Genomic DNA, 12,422 nt, shown 5'->3' on the forward strand with positions numbered 1-12,422 from the left:
CAGCAAGCAGCCTTAAGCCTGCTTCAAATTCTGTGTCTCCCTCTGTCTCTTCTCTGCCCCTCCCCCACTTGCACTCTCTCTCTCTCTCTCTCTCTCTCAAAAATAAATAAAACATTAAAAATTAATTTTTAATTTTTTTTAGGTTTATTTACTTTGAGAGAGACAGAGACAGTGCAAGTGGGGGAAGGGCAGAGTGAGAGAGACAGAGAGAGAGAGAGAGAGAGAGAGAGAGAGAGAGAATCCCAAGCAGGCTCCACATCTCCAGTGCAGAGCCTGACGCAGGACTTGAACTCACTAGGCAAGATCATGACCTGAACCGAAACCAAGAGTTGAATGCTTAACTGACTGAGCCACTCGGGGACCCCACATTTAAAATTTTTTTAATGTTTTATTTATTTATTTTGAAGGAGAGAGAGAGAGAGAAACAGAGAGGCATGCCAGCAGGGGAGGGGCAGAGAGAGAGGGAGACAGAGGATCCGAAGTAGGATGCTTGCTGTCAGTGCAGAGCCCTATGTGGGGCTCCAACTCATGAACCATGAGATCATGACCTGAACCAAAATCAAGAGTCCAAGGCTTGACTGACTGAGCCACCTAGGCACTGCAAAATTTTTTAATTTTTTAAAAAATTTAAGCATAGCTGACACAATGTGACACACATTACACTAATGCCATTAGTTTCAGGTATACCAGATAGGGATTCAACAAGTTTGTATGTTACATTATCCTCACCACAAGTATGGCTCTTATAAAACGTTCTTACAATAGTTATCACAGTGCATATGAACATAACTTCTTGTTGAGAAGTGAAGACGTTTTCTGAAAGAAAGTAAATCCAATTTTGCTGGTTAGATTGATAATGAGGACTAGCTTTGAAACTTCTTTATGTGTTGGGAATTTTCTATACCTATACTGACCAACACAGTAGGCTTTACCCATGTATAGCTAAAGTTAACTGTGGAATTGAATTTTTTTAAGTTTATTTGTTTATTTTGAGAGAGAGAGAGCGTGCACACACACATGCAAGCAGGAGAGAGAGAGAATCCTATGCAGGCTCTGTGCTGTCAGCGCAGGGCCTGATGCAGGGCTCAGACTCATGAACAATGAGATCATGACCTGAGACAAAATCAAGAGTTGGATGCTCAACCAACTGAGCCAACCAGGTGCCCCTGGAATTGAATGTTTAATTTAATTTAATTTTTTTGAGGGAGAGAGTGCACAGGGGGTAGGGGGAGGGAGACAGGAAGAGAGAGAAACCCAAGCAGGCTCCCTGCAGTCAGTGTGGGAGCCTGATTCCACAAACAGTGAGATCATGACCTGAGCCAAAATCAAGGGTCAGACATTTAACCGACTAAGCCACCCAGGTGCCTCACAGGAGAGAGAGAATTCCAAGCAGGCTCCATGCTCATTGTGGAGCCCAACACAGGGCTCCATCTCACCACAGTGAGATCGTGACTTAACCTGAAATTAAGAGTCAGACATTTAACTGACTGAGCTACTCAGGTGGCCTGATTTTTCAATTTTAAAGTTAAAAACCAAAACAGTGTAAATTTTATTATATTTTTGAAATGATGATATTTCTATATATTGATCTCAATGAAATACATTTTTAAATTCATTTTACCAGTCTCCTTTAACTTTTTTTTTAACTTTTTTTAGTGTGGCTACTGGAAAAATTAGAATTATGTATGTGACTCACATTCTGTTTCTGCTGGACATCACTGTTCTGTACGTTGTCTGAACTAAATCTGGAACTTCAATGTTTCAACAAAAATATATTCAAGCTATTTGATAAGATAAAAGAATGTTACCAAAAATGTTGTATAGAATTTAACAATATTTAATATTCTAACCTTTCCTTATTAAACAAGGTACCTCTAATAGAAGAATATTGGATACAATTTGCTAAACTTTCTCACAAAATGAGAAAGTGAATGACTCTAATAACTGAGTAACAATTTTTTTTTGGGAGTCAGGTATTTTCTAATTCTTTCCTACCAAAATCCAAAGGAAGAACTAATACAATTGGTAGCTATTTGATCATTAAGAATAATTTTTGAAAATAGAAAATTATGTGATTTTTGGTATATAACTAGAAAGAAGTTCAAAGAATTGGATGATGGCAATAACAAAATTCCTTCCATTTATGTCTACTCATATATGTGGACAAGGTTTCTCAGAGCTGATTGATCTGTCTCATTCTAGTAATAACTAATATTCATTCACAGATACTTAAGCTAATTGAAAAAAATTTTAAGTCCCATTCGTGTCAGTAAGATATGCAATTCTGGCTGCCTGGGTGGCTCAGTTGGTTGGGCATCTGATTTCGGCTCAGGTCATGATCTCACACTCCATGAGTTCAAGCCCTGCATCAAGCCCTGTGCTGACAGCTCAGAGCCCCTCCCCTCCTCATGTTCTGTCTCTCTCTCTCTCTCCTTTAAAAGTAAATAAACATTAACAAAAAATTTTTTAAAAAGATATGCAATTCCAATAAAATTTTTTTCTTTTTTTTTTTAAGTTTATTTATTTTGAGAGAGAGAATCACAAGCAGGCTCTACATTGTCAGCACAGCGCCCCACACGAGACTTGAACTCACGAACCATGAGATCATGACCTGAGCCAATATCAAGAGTTGGTCCCTCAACTGACTGAGCTACCCAGGCACCCTAAATTTTATTTTTTCTTAATAATTATTTATCATAATTATATTAATGTTATTTTAATCAATTGTATAATAGTAATAATGGTAACAATATCTCAATCCAGAAGAAATGTTTTTAACACTCAGGTGGTTTTTTAAATGAAATTATATGTATCAGTATATATAGTACAAAGGTATGATATGTGATCAATAAAAGACTTCAAGAGGGGTGCCTGGGTGGCTCCGTTGGTTAAGCATCTGACTTCAGCTCAGGTCATGATCTCACAGTTCATGAGTTTGAGCCCCGCGTCGGGCTCTATGCTGACAGCTCAGAGCCTGGAGCCTGCTTTGGATTCTGTGTCTCCCTCCCTCTCTCTCTGCCCCTTCTTCCCTCTCTCTCTCTCTCAAAAATAAACAAACATTAAAAACATTTTTTAAATAAATAAAACACTTCAGGAGTTCTGGTACTGGGCCAAGATAGAGTAATCCCACTACAGCCTATCTTTCTCAATGATTACAACTAAAAACTCTGGACAAAATACATAAAGCAACATATCTGCTACTTAAAACATAGTAGCAGATAGATTGAGGAGGGGAACCAAAGCTGAAGAAAAACACATACAGTTTCCCACATTTTCCTCTTTTTTCTCTTTGTTTTGACTCAAAGACAGCCACATAACTATATATAACTGTACAGTTGATACAGGTATCAAAAACCCCTAGAGAAATCCTACATTTCTGGTCAGAAGAGCAGGAAAGGGGTTCCTATAAGCAAGAGAGTATGGAGCAATCCTTCTTGTTGTTGTTTTTTTCTTTTGCCTTACCCCAAGGACAACCCCAGTCACAGAGCTGTATTGTGGTGGCAGTGGCACAGGCATTTAAAATCCCAGTGAGAAACCTTTCAGTCCAGAGGAACTAAGATAAAGTGAACCTATGATCTGAATATGTGTGTGTGTGTGTGTGTGTGTGTGTGTGTGTGTGTGTGTGTGTGTGTGTGTAGGGAATCCCCCTCATGTTTTTCTTTCTTTTCTCTAATTGCTTTGCCCCAATGTTGGTCCCAATCATGCAGAATTGTGTGACAGCTAAACCTCCAAGACAAAGCTCATTTTTCTAGTCAGAGAACTAAAGAAGGGGACTGTGATAGCTGGAGAGTGTGGGGAAAAATCTGAATATGGGAGAGGTGGAGAAAAGACTCCCTTATTTCTGATTAATAAAAGTGATAAACCTCTGGCAATACTGACAAGAAAAATGAGAGAAGACACAAATTATCATTAACAGGAATGAAAGAGGGGAAACATTACTACAGACTCTACAGACATCCAAAAGATAATGACAATACTGCAAGCAAGTCCCATAAATCAAATTACCAAGAGAAATAGACCAATTCTTTGAAGGACACAAAGAACCAAAACTCACATAAGAAGAAATAGATAACCTGCATAATTCTATATTTATTAAAGACATTGAATTTGTAAAAATCCTCCAACAAAGAAAATTTCAGTCTAACAAACATTTAAGGAAGAAGTAATACCAGTAAATAGAAGGGAATACTTTCCAACTTATATTAGGAATCCTGTATTACTCTGATTTCCCAAACCAGAGAAAGAGTACAAGAAATTAAAGCAACAGATCAGTATCATTAATGAACATAGATGAAACAATCTTCCACAAAACATTAGCAAATGGAATCTAGTAGGAGTTATCCTGGGAATGCAAGGCTGGCTCAACACTCAAAAATCAACCAATGTAACTCATCATTTCAACAGACTAAGGAAGAAAAGGTATATGATCATCTCAATAGGTGCAGAAAAATCATTTAACAATTCAACATTTATTTATGATTTTAAAAAAACTCACAGCAAACTATGGATAAAAGGAACTTTCTCCTGAAAGAGAATGTCTACAAAACAATGCAGCTAATATACATAATGGGAAAGACTGAATGCTTCTTCCTTATATCTGAAGGCAAGGATGTCTGCTCTTATTCACATTAAACATTTTATTGGAAATTATAACCAGTGCAATAAAGCAAGAATAAGAAAAGACATATAGATTTGAAAAGAAAGAATAAAACTATCTATTCTCAGACAATATGATTGTCTATGTAGACATCAAGAAATCTACAAAAAAGCTCCTAGAACTAATAAGTAAGTTTAGTAAAGTCACAGATTATTAGGTTAATATTAAAAATCAAGTGTATTTTTATATTCTAGGAATGAACAATTAGAATTTAAACTTTTTAAAACTACTGGAGCACCTGGGTGGCTCAATTGGTTAAGCGTCCAACTTTGGCTCAGGTCATGATCTCATGAGTTTGAGCCCCGCATCAGGCTCTGTGCTAACAGCTCAGAGCCCAGAGCCTGCTTCAGATTCTGTGTCTCCCTCTTTCTCTCTCTCTCTACCCCTCCTCCGCTCCAGCTCTGTCTCTCTCTGTCTCAAAAAATAAACATTAAAAAAAATAAAAAATTTTAAAGTACCATTCAAAACAATAAATAAAAATCAAAAAATAAAAAAGTAACCACTTACAATAGTACCCCAAAAATATAATCTCTAGGTATAAGTCTAACAAAATATGTGCAGGATCTATATACTGAAAGCTACAAAACACTGATGGAAGAAATTAAAGTCTAAATAAATAGGGAGATATGCTATGTGAGAATATTAGAACATTTAGTATTGTTATGATATTGATTCTCTCCAAATTGAACTATGGATTCAATGTGATCACAGTCAAAATTTCAGCCTCGTTTTTTAGATATATATGGGCAAGCTTAATATAAAATTTTATATGAACAGGCAAAGGAATTAGAATAACCCAAGCGGGGCGCCTGGGTGGCGCAGTCGGTTAAGCGTCCGACTTCAGCCAGGTCACGATCTCGCGGTCTGGGAGTTCGAGCCCCGCGTCAGGCTCTGGGCTGATGGCTCAGAGCCTGGAGCCTGTTTCCGATTCTGTGTCTCCCTCTCTCTCTGCCCCTCCCCCGTTCATGCTCTGTCTCTCTTTGTCCCAAAAATAAATAAACGTTGAAAAAAAAAATTTAAAAAGAATAACCCAAGCAATTTTGTAGAAGAGCAAAGTTGGAGGGCTGCTACTACCAGATTTTTTATAAAATGTTTATTTTGAGAAAGAGAGTGCCTGCTCATGTGTGAGGGGTGTGTGAGGGGTGCAGAGGGTGAGGGAGATAGAGAATTCCAAGCAGGCTCCATGCTCAGCACAAAGCCTGATGCAGAGCTGGATCTCACAACTGTGAGATCATGACTGTGAGATCATGACCTGAGCCAATATCAGGAGTCAGACACTTAACCAACTAAGCCACCCAAGCACCCCTGCTACTATCAGATTTTAAGATTTAGTATAAAGTTATACAATCAAGATAGCATACTATTGGTGAAAGATATATGCATCCATGGAATGGGATCAAGATCTGAAAGAGACCCACACAAAACCCACAACTGATTTTTGACAAATGTGCAGAGTCAACTCAACAGAGAAAGACAGTATTTTCTAGCAGTAGTGATGGAACAACTAGATATCCATAGGCAAACAATAAGAAAACAAAAACAAAAGGCACTTTGACCGATACTTCACATACTTTATACAAAAACTAGCCCAAAAGAAGTGGACAGAAATGTAAAGTTACAACCAAAAAACTTATGGAAGAAAAATATAAGAAAATATTTGTGGCCTTGGGTTAAGCAAAGGGTTATTAGATATAATATCAACAGCAAAATTCACAAAATAAAAAAATGATAAATTGATCTTTGTTAATATTAACCTCTGCTCTGTAAAGAAAGGGATCTGGTTAAGAGAATGAATGACAGGCTGCAGACTGGGAGAAATATTTGCAAATCACATATCCAACAAAGGACTTTAATCCAAAATATGTAGGGAATTTACAAGACACAACAAAACCTTATGACAAAAGAGCCAAGAATATGCAGTAGGTAAAGGATAGTCTCTTCAGTAAATGGTGTTGGGCAGGGCACCTGGATGGCTCAGTCGGTTAAGTGTCTGACTTCAGCTGAGGTCATGGTCTCATGGTTCATGTGTTCAAGCCGAGTTGGGGTCTATGCTGACAGCTCAGAGCCTGGAGCCTGCTTCAGGTTCTGTGTCTCCCTCTCTCTGCACCTCCCCCACCTGTGCTCTGTGTCTCTCTCTCTCTCTCTCTCTCTCTCTCTCAAAAATAAATAAACCTTAAAAATAAGAAAATGGTATTGGAAAACTGGACATTCACATTCAAAAGAGTAAAGCTGGACCACTATCTTTTACCATATACAATTATCAACTCAAAATGGATTAAAGACTTGAACATAAAACCTAAAATCATAAACTTCCTAGAAGAAAACGTAGGGAGTAAACTCCTAGACATCAGTCTTAGAGATGATTTTTTTGAATTTGACACCAAAGCAAAAGCAACAGAAGCAAAAATAAACAAGTGGCACTACATCAAACTAAAAACTTTCTGAATAGCAAAGGAAAGCATCAATGAGATGAAAAGGTAACCTACAGAATATGAAACACTATTTGTAAATCACATATTTGATAAAAGGTTAATATCCAAAATATATATTTAAAAAAACCTCAGACAACTCAAAAGAAAACAAACAATCCAATTAAAAACTCAGCAGAGGATCTGAATAGACATTTTTCCAAAAAGGACATACAGATGGCTAACAGAAATATGAAAAGGTGCTCAGCATCACTAATCAACAAGGAAATGCAAATTAAAACCACAATGAGATATCACCTCACACCTGTTAGAATGACTGTCCTCGAAAAGATAAGAGGTGCACCTGAGGGGCTCGGTTGGATGAGCATCTGACTCTTGATTTTGACTCAGATCATGATCTCACGGTTTGTGAAATGGAGCCTCCCTTGTTGGGCCTCCATGTTGACAGCTCAGAGCCTGCTTGAGATTCTCTCTGTTCCTCTGTCTTCTCCTCCCCACTCATGCTCTCTCTCTCTCTGAAAAAAAGCAAGTAAACGCTTAAAAATAAATAAATAAATAAATAAATAAATAAATAAATAAATAAATAAATAAAAATAAAGATAAGAGATATTAAGTGCTAGGAAGGATGTGGAGAAAGGGAACCCTTGTGTACATTGTGGGAATGCAGCTACAATGGAAAACAGTATGGAGGCTCCTCAAGAAAATAAAAATAGAATAACCAAATAATCCAGTAATTTCACTCTGGGAATTTATGCAAAGAAAATGAAATCACTATCTTGAAAGATATCTGCACCCGCCATATTCACTGCAGCATTGTTTATAGTAGCCAAAACATGGAAACAACCTAAGTGTCCATCGATGGATGAATGGATAAAGAAAATGTGAAATATGATATATGTGAAATATTGTTCAGCCATAAAAAAGAGGGAAATCCTGCCACTTGCAACAACATGGATGAACCTTGCGGGCATTATACTAGGTGAAATAAGTCAGACAGAAAAAAGATTAATATTGTATGATTTCAGGGGCACCTGGGTGACTCAGTTGTTAAGCGTCTGACTTTGGCTCAGGTCATGATCTCATGGTTCATGGGTTCGAGCCCCTCATTGGGCTCTGTGCTGACAGGTCAGGGCCTGGACTATGCTTTGAATTCTGTGTATCTCTCTCTCTCTCTCTCTCTGCCCCTCCCCCACTCATGTGGGCCCACCTGCGCACGTGCGTGCACTCTCTCTCTCAAAAATAAATAAATATTTTTAAAAATATTGTATGGTTTCATTTATATGTGGAATCTAAAAACAAAAAAAACCCAAGTGCATAAAAACATTTTGATGGTTGCCACAGGCAGGGGGTGGATGAAATGGATGAAGATAATCAAAAGACACAAACTTCCAGTATGAATCCTAGGGATGTAATGTACAGTATGGTGACTTTAGTTAATGTAACTGTATTATATATTAAAAAATTGCTAAGAAAGTAAGGCTAAATACATATGTGCAAAATTTTGTAGCTATGTGTGGTGGTGAATTAACTAAATTCTGGTAATCATTTTGCAATATATTTATCTATCAAATCATTATGTTGTACAACTAAAACTAATACAATGTTATATGTAAATTATAGTTCAGTAGAAAAAAAGAAAAAAGAAAGCAAACAATGCAATACAAAGTACAAGATTGTGGGGCGCCTGGGTGGCTCAGTTGGTTAGGCGTCCGACTTCGGCTCAGGTCATGATCTCATGGTTCGTGGGTTCGAGCCCCGCATCCGGCTCTGTGCTGACAGCTCAGAGCCCAGAGCCTGTTTCAGATTCTGTGTCTGCCTCTCTCTTTGCCCCTCCCCCACTCATGCTCTGGCTCCCTCTGTCTCAAAAATAAATCGACATTAAAAAATTAAAAAAAAAACCAAAGTACAAGATTGATAAATTAGTCTGCATTAAAACTAATGCTTCTGGGGCGCCTGGGTGGCGCAGTCGGTTAAGCGTCCGACTTCAGCCAGGTCACGATCTCGCGGTCCGTGAGTTCGAGCCCCGCGTCGGGCTCTGGGCTGATGGCTCAGAGCCTGGAGCCTGTTTCCGATTCTGTGTCTCCCTCTCTCTCTGCCCCTCCCCCGTTCATGTTCTGTCTCTCTCTGTCCCAAAAATAAATAAAAACGTTGAAAAAAAAAATTAAAAAAAAAAAAAAAAAAAAAAAACTAATGCTTCTGTTCATCAAAAGACACCGTTAAAGAGGTGGATGCATTTGGTGAAAAGCTAATAGGAAACTTTATAAAGTTATAATGAATGGATCCAGCTGACGAACTGGCCATGTAGCTAGATTTCATTAAATGCTTGTCATGGTCTTCTGTTTGCCCTCAACTCCATTCTGTCACCTTGAATGATAAAATTTTCCAGCATTCCTTGTGTGTAGCCACTTGACTGTTCCTAGACAGTTGAATGGGAGAAGTAGTAGCATCATTTCCAGGACTGGCCCATAAAACCTTTCAACACATGTTACTTAATTTCCTTTGCCTGTCCAATGGCAAAGCTACAAGATAAAAGGGACAAGGGTCCCTTGGTCACTTTTTAATGGAAAGCTGATCCCAGAAGCCATCAGATGAAAAACACCCATGTAGGATTGTTGTGTGAATGAGAAGTAAACTTTTGCTGTATTTAGCCATTGAAATCTCTGGATGATTATTACAGCAGCTAGTCTACCCTACCACAACTCTGACAGTGGCTTTTTTACTGTGTTCTTTGGGGACCCTAAATCTTCTTAATGATGCCTTGAGGGATGTGGTAGAAACTTAGGGAGCCTACTTCAATCAGAACAGCCCTCCTTTTATATATTTAAGGCATATAATGTATGACATATGAACACACACACATATGATACATAATGATGCACATGGTGAAGACTTCAAAAGGCACAAAGGGTTCTACAGTAAAAAAAAGTCTTTATTTTTGAGGGAGAGAAAAAGAGAGAGAAAGAGAGAGGAGCAGAGGGAGAGGGAGCGAATCTCAAGCCGGCTCCACACTCAGTGCAGAGCTGGACATGGGGCTCAATCCCATGACCGTGAGGTCATGACCTGAGCCAAAATCAAGAGTTGGACACTTAACTGACTGAACCACCCAGGCACATGCCCCACTACGCCCCCCACCTTGCCCGCCCCTGCCTCACCTGCAAAATCTTTCACCTTTGTCTTCCAGTCTCCCATTTGCATGCCCTAGGAGCAAGTTCTGTTACCCATTTCCTGAGTTTAAGTGACGATTCATATACATATAAACAATATGTACTGCTTGTATGTTTAACCAATTCCTTCTTAATGGCAAATTAGTGTATTTCCAATCTTTTGCTAATATAAACCATGGCACAATAAATACTCTTGAATAAAAGTCATTTTACACATATGCAAGTATGTGGATCTATAAAAATGGATTTCTAGTATTAGAATTGCCAGATTAAGAGGTATATGCATTTTACATTTTGATTAACAGTGCCAAGTTGCTTTCCGTAGGGTTGTACTAATTTCCATTTTTACTATTACTGTACAACTGGGTCTGGCTCTGCACATTCTTTCCAATGCAGCATATGATCAAATTTTGGTTCCTTACTACCTTGATAATGTGAAAAATGGCATTTCATTGTAAATTAGTGAGTGTTTCTCTTTTCATGTGTGAGGTTTTATATCTTTCACATGTTTAAAAGCCACGTGCATTCCCTTTTCTGTGAACCAAACTCTTCATTTTCAACTGGCTATCAATCTTTTCCTTATTGATTGGTGTGAGTCCTTTAAATATTAAAGGAAATGGATCTACATTATATAATAGGGTTAAGATCTTTCAATAGATAAATTCAGCTGCTAAAACCAAAGTTTGAAAATCACCGCCTATGCTGCTTTTTAACATGGCCTTGCTAATAAAAACCTTCCCCTCATTCCCTTGGGAATCTTTGTCAGTTAGAGTCCCATCCAGTACCACTTGCCCTGTGGTTGAAACTCTAGGACAGACTTTCTCAACTGTGGCATTGCTGATGTTTTGGCTGGAAAATTCTTTGTTAGGGGCTGCCCTCTGCATCGCAGAATGTTGAGAAGTATGACTGGCCTCTATCTGCTAAATGTCAGTTGTACCTTCCCTACGTCCCCCACTAAAAAATGTCTTCAGGGGCGCCTGGGTGGCTCATTTGGTTAGGCGTCTGACTCTTGATTTCTGCTCAGGTCATAATCTCACGGTTCATGCATCTGGCTGCATCTGGCTCTGCACTGGCAGTGAGAAGCCTGCTTGGGTTTCTCTCTCTTCCATTTCTCTCTGCTCCTTCCCAGCTCGTGCACACGTACTCACTCTCTCGCTCTCTCTTTTTCAAATAAATAAACAAGAAAAAAATGCCAAAAATTCTCTGGAGGGTAGGGGAGCAAAATTGTCCCAGTTGAGAACCACTGGTCTAGGACTTTATATAGCTGGTGGAAGGCAGGCCACATTATCAGCCTATCTATTTGCTTTAGTTTGGACATCCCACACATCTCCCCAAATGGTGTTTGATAATATATAGAATACTAAGTTCTGTATGGAAGTACAACACTTGTATTATAAACTGATCAAAAAGACTAAATAATATACATGAAACCATAAAAGAATAGCATCTGCTAAACTTGTGGTTATACCTTGGAAATTTAAAAGGAAGTAGTTTAAGACAGGCAAGTCAGCTACCACTTAAGCCTCGCAGGGTTGGAGGGGCTTGAGGAGACCCCCAGAATCCAGATTCTAGCCCTCAGACTGTAGTTTCAAAAAATGGATCCTCGGGGCGCCTGGGTGGCTCAGTCGGTTGAGCGTCCGTCTTCAGCCAGGTCACGATCTCGCGGTCCGGGAGTTCGAGCCCCGCGTCAGGCGCTGGACTGGTGGCTCGGAGCCTGGAGCCTGTTTCTGATTCTGTGTCTCCCTCTCTCTCTGGCCCTCCCCCGTTCATGCTCTGTCTCTCTCTGTCTCAAAAATAAAAACATTAAAAAAAAAAAATTCAAAAAATGGATCCTCTTTTCCTTTATGTATATATATGTGTATATATGTATATGTATGTGTATATATATATATATTCTCATTTTAATATATGAAATTTTAGCAAGAAACATTTATTGATGTGTCCCTAACCGTTGTATCTATGCCTACCTCCTCTATCAGGGATGTTAAAATGTTAACATTTTGACATTAACTTTCCATACTTTTTCCAAGTCTGTACAGCCATATCTGTATAGAGATTTGTATATACGTATTTAGGGGTCTTATTTTTTATTTTTTTATTTTTTTAAGTAGCCTCCATGCCCAGCACAGAGCCCAAAATGGAGCTTGAACTCATGACCGTAAGATCAAGACT

General features: G+C 38.6%; 1 protein-coding gene across 10 annotated transcripts in view; it reads left to right on the forward strand.

Moving 5' to 3' along the window:
* Positions 1-12,422, forward strand: part of SIRT1 (sirtuin 1) — a 65,872-nt gene that overhangs the window by 19,869 nt on the left and 33,581 nt on the right. The window lies entirely within an intron of this gene.

This window comes from Puma concolor, chromosome D2 (assembly GCF_028749965.1).
Source record: "Puma concolor isolate L17-30 chromosome D2, mPumCon1.1.hap2, whole genome shotgun sequence".
In the NCBI taxonomy this organism is placed as follows: Eukaryota; Metazoa; Chordata; class Mammalia; order Carnivora; family Felidae; genus Puma; species Puma concolor.